The sequence below is a fragment of the Nyctibius grandis genome, chromosome 2, assembly GCF_013368605.1.
Source record: "Nyctibius grandis isolate bNycGra1 chromosome 2, bNycGra1.pri, whole genome shotgun sequence".
Taxonomy (NCBI): domain Eukaryota; kingdom Metazoa; phylum Chordata; class Aves; order Nyctibiiformes; family Nyctibiidae; genus Nyctibius; species Nyctibius grandis.
Window position 1 is genome coordinate 18,554,853 of NC_090659.1, and position 5,376 is coordinate 18,560,228.

A 5,376-nucleotide genomic window follows, 5' to 3' on the forward strand; every position below is an offset into this window, starting at 1 on the left:
TATTTATCCAAGGACCTCATCCCATTTATTTTCCCAGTACTGGAATTTTCTGCAGGAAAAAGCAGACTTCGGAGTATGCTTGTAGCTCACTTATAATTGGGAAGACACGTTACTTTCTGGTGCAATGGCAGTGCAGCGTGGCATCCCCTTGACATGCTTGTTCCCTCTTGTCTGACATTTTCTGGTCAGCCATGCTGACTATACTCATGTTTTCCTTCCCTTTGCATCTCCACTTCTCAATGTCAAGCTTATTTCTGATGATATTGAGGAAAACTTTCTTGCCCTCCGGTGGGTGTTGGAGTCATAATATATTTCCAGTTCACTTTTCCTGCCACCCCTGAGCCCCATTGCTGCACTCTGCACCTCTGCTGTGCTTTAGACTTGCCACTTCTTACCTCTAATTTATGGTCATTAGTTAGTCATCAGCAGGAGCCACTTTTACTTCAGCCCATTACACCATGATATAGTAATCAGGATCAAAGTATTTGCTGATGTATGTTATCTATGCTTTCTAGCACTTGAGATACTGATCATCTCTTCCTTTTGATTATGGGAATTTACAGTATGCTGCAAGAATGGCACTACTGCGTACAACTAAATAAATAGAGTATGTTCTGGCTCAGCTCTGGCTGGTTGTGTTACGTACCCCTTCCCTCTTCTTGGTTTGCTCTGCCCTTGGATTGGGCCCCGTTCCCCTCTGTAGAGCCCTGGGGAGGGACACACAGTGGGGCTGGGGCTGGTGGTCCCAATACGAGACCTTCTCTCAGGCCCTCTGGGTGCTGGGAGGCACGGTGCCCAGCTGGGGATATTCAGGTGACTGTGTTTGGGATACATGCCTTGCAGAGGGGATCACTTCACTTCTATAATGGCATTTTGGAGTGGCAGACATTAGCAAAAGCAGAAGCACGGGAGGTTGCTGGGTGCAGCGATGCTCCAGCGGGGCTGCATGCCATCCGTTCCAGGCCACCATGTGACGGGCAGAAATCTTGTCTTAATTGTATGCCAGGCAGTGCTGCCAACTCAGAAAACCTTTATTATGAGAATGGTGTGCTTGATCATTTGTCTTCCCCAAGGTGGTTTCCCACTGACTAAGGCAATCCTAAGAGAGGTCTGGCTTGTTCAGAATCACACAATCACAGAATGGTTGGGGGTGGAAGGGACCTCTGGAGATCATCTAGTCCAACCCCCTGCCAAAGCAGGTTCCCCTAGAGCAGGTTGCACAGGGTCGCGTCCAGGCAGGTTTTGAGTATCTCCAGAGAAGGAGACTCCACAACCTCCCTGGGCAGCCTGTTCCAGTGCTCTGTCACCCTCAAAGTAAAGAAGTTTTTCCTCATATTGGACGGATATTCAGCTTCAGGTCTTTCACATCCTCTCCAGGCAACCTGCTCCAGTGCCTCTGTGTCAGTAATACCTTTCTTGCTAAAGTCTGAATCTGTTCCTTCTTGCCCCTGTGCTGCAGCAGGGAATAGTATTTCTTCTCTGGAGGAACCTTTAGTATATTTGAAAATCATCATGTTTCCCCTCAGCCATTGCTGGACTAAACAACCTCAGTTCTTTCATCTGCCCACGCAAGTGATGCTTCTGGACCTCTGACTGTTGTCACTGCTCTCCTCTAACTTCTACATCCTTTAATCTCAAAGTAAGTACAGCACCGAGACCTAGGCACGATACTCCAGCTGGACTCTTGCCAAAGCAGAACACACACTAGTTAGAGAGGTGTCAGCGTGTTCCTTGCACGTGCACTGCCACATATCCAGCCTGGCATGCTTGCTTTCTCACATATCAGTATGAACAGTCATTTATAATCCCTTGATCCTCTTCTGAAGGACTGCTGCACACTCATTTGCTGTCTTGTGCGTGGGCAGCTGGCTATTCATATGTTACGGTGGTGCTTTACAGTTTTGCTTCCTAAATTGCATCCTACCTGTGTCAGAGGAGCTTTCCACTCTGGCAAGATCACTTTGCGTGATCCTGACTTCCAGAGTGTTTGCGGATACTCTAAAGTTGGAATACTCTGCAAATAAGTTTATTGTCTTCCATCATTCAAAGTTATTTATGAAAACAGTGAGTTGATACTAAAGTCCTGAATGTCTGTTTTGACATTTTTTTCAGTGTGATACATTTCCAATGAACTAGTTCCTTGTGATTGTAAAGGTGATGCAAACAGTATTGTATTAGATGTATAAAACATTATGTGTATGACTGAGTTGATTCTTCAATAACTAAAAATAATGTGTCCATAAGCTTTTTGCCTGCTGTGCCACTGTGGCATAAAAAAGCGGTTCAGTAATGCCTGTCATCTCGCTAGGATAGTGCTGAAGAACTTAAAAATCAATTTCTTGATGTAAGCTTACCATCTTTCTTACAGTCACTGCTTGTCACTATACAAAATTTTGAATCTGTTATCAGCTTCTTCATCTTCAAGCTTTTTCACAGAAGAGCTGAATATGTCCCAGACAGTCTGCACAACATAGAATCAATTTATATTTCACTTAGCAGACTTAACTGTCCACCTGCCTGAAATCTACTACATTTAAATCCTAAGGATGAATTTCAAGTAACTAAAGTTGCTTAAGCCTTGACAGAATTTAGTACTGGGCGTGTGTCTATCCAGCAAAACAGAGTCAAATGCAGAAACAAACAAGTTAAGCTGGTGCCTCTGCATAATGCAGCACAGTTTACATAGATCAAGAATTGCCTCCAGTTGTTGTGCTAGTATGTCCTCCACTGGCATGGGCATCCCTGTCCAGTGTCCCTGTTGAACACTGTAAGCTTGCCTTAGTGGATCCATACCTCCACAGGAAAGCCCAAGAGCAAAAGCCCCTCCAACCTCACTACTTTCTACTCTGTGGTAGGGAAGTACCCTAAACTGCTGTTGTGAATATTTGCTTTCACTATTGCATTTGCTACAGAGGTAGACCACTGTGGGCATGTTTTGCCAGCTTTTAATTTTTTAAAAAAGTCATGCATGTTAGGCAGATATATTGGTGATGTGCTGGTAACTAACTGATAAAGCTGAAAGCAATATAAATAATCAATGTTTTCCTCCTGTTGAATGTGCCTTACTTAGCATTAGGTCTCATTAAAATAAATAGAAGGAATGCAGGACAAAAGGACTTACATTTACCAAATCTATTCCTTAGAAAATTGTCAAATAGGTTATGCTAGTTAGGAACTGATTTAAAACAATTTTATTTTGATAATGCCAGCTGTCACTAAGTGCCACTGTCACAGATTGTCCTCCAGTTCACTTTTCTTTATAGGTGAGCAAGTCTTGACCCTTAAAATACCAATGTGCTAACTCTGGGGTGTACAGCCAAGCTTTGTGCAGTTCCATGGAGATGTGAGTATTTTGCATGTTAAGAACAGAAACTGGAAAAGATAATTTAGCCATGAATAGCTGGACAAGTTTGCTGTCTTTAAACAGTCAGATAAATCTTCATATCTGACTTCGTATCATCACACTACCTGAGGGCCTTCTAAATGGATTGCAGTTATTGAGCTCGAGATATACACTGAAATGCATAGATAACTTAGATGTCCAGTGGACAGCAAAGATTATGTTCAATCTCTGTCTGGAATAACATTTTTTATATGAAGAAAGGTAGGTAATAGTTTGGGAAACACAGGGACAGTGACAGCATGCTGGAAAAGCTTTCCTCAAGCCTCAGAGCATCCCCTAGGGATGCTCAGATGGATTTAATCATCACAGAAAGATTATTTAATCTATCATGAACCTGGGTTTTAATTTTTTAAAGATAAGTCATTTTCTCTTTATTTTGAAAGGGAAGCCAGGGAAGCAGAAAACAAGTGTGTCTGTAAAGAAAGCTGTCATTTCTGGGGACTTAATGTGATGACATCTTTTTGACAAGAGAAGCATCTGTTGAACACATATGACACTTGATCCTTGTGCTCTTTCCTCTCAAAAGAAGCAGAACCACTTAGTTTTGTTGTTGCTCAGGTGGAGATGCAGATTCATGGGTGTGCACAGTGTTTGTTAAAAATCAATGGCAGCCTACTCAACACCTCCGAGTGTGAAATCCTCTGGAAGGATTTGCGGGATGCAGATGTTCTCCCCACCCCTCTGCCCTGGTCTGCAGGGGACTGATACCCAGCCTCTGCCTTCTGAGCAGGCCATTAATCTGACATGCAATCTGATTGAATGAAATGGGGTAAATCCCTGTTGGATAAAAAAATACTAGATTAGCAGTTAGGAAACCTTGTGATTAGAGAGATTAACTACTAAAGACATAATTCTTTCAGATGTAAAGCCTCTATTTTCATTTAGAGCTGGTAGTCTGTGAAAAACTACTGCACTAGCAATTAGGAAACTCTAAATGCGCTGACCTGCAGAAGGGTGATTGAAGCTAAGATAACCAGTAGCAGTATTTCTTGCTGTTTGCTAGTTAGGCAACCCATTTTTCTTTCTCTGGACATTTAAGACTTTTCCTTCTCAAAAGATAGTGTTTTCTCTGAAGAAAAGCAGATTCGGTGCTTGCCTGCCACAAGGAGCAAAAGTCCCTCTCTGATTTTATCTTGTCATTAGGTATGGGACAATAGCTTTTAAGGAAGGATACAGTTGCAAAGATCAAAGGGTTCCTCACAATTTTCTGAGCTGTCTGCTGGAAATCTGCCACTGGATGTTAGAGGTTACAGTAGTCTCCTCTAGTGGCACTTGCAAAAGCTATAATTTAAAAAATAATTGTTGAAATATAGTACATTCCTCTATAGACACAGTTAAATTAGCTGGCTAGTTTAATTCAGTATAGACATGATATTTAGTTTTTACTTTGAGATGGCAAGCAGGAGCTTTAGAAAACACATTACAAATATTTTTGCAGGCATTTATGCATCTCTTTCCAAGTGCCAGGTGAGAGTTCAGCACTCTACTGATCTAAGCATATGTGCATAAAATGTGAAAATGTGGTAACTACTAAGTGAAAGGGAAATACTAATATTCTGTAGAAATGTGAACTGAAAGCTTTTGAGGGATACCTGCATTTATACCAAGTTCCTTTTTTTTACAGAATAAAGATGATTAAAAAATGAAAACAAGGAATGCAGAACAGGGAAAAAAACTTCATAGAGGATGTATTAGGGATATATTTAACAGGCAGCATTAAATGTGATTTCTTACATTTCTCCCTTTCCAGAGATGTGATAGGTACGTAATTAGAATTCAGTTAAATCACACTCAGAGGTGTCATTTTGGGGTAAAAAAAACCCCACAACCACCTTGACTTAAGCAACTGCTTTTGAATATTCTACTAGGACCTAACTGTATCTTTGGGCTTCTAAATTCTTTAAACAACACAGCTCATACTTGATTTAACAAACAAAGACTTTTGCTAGATAGGCTTCCATGGCTCACTGCCA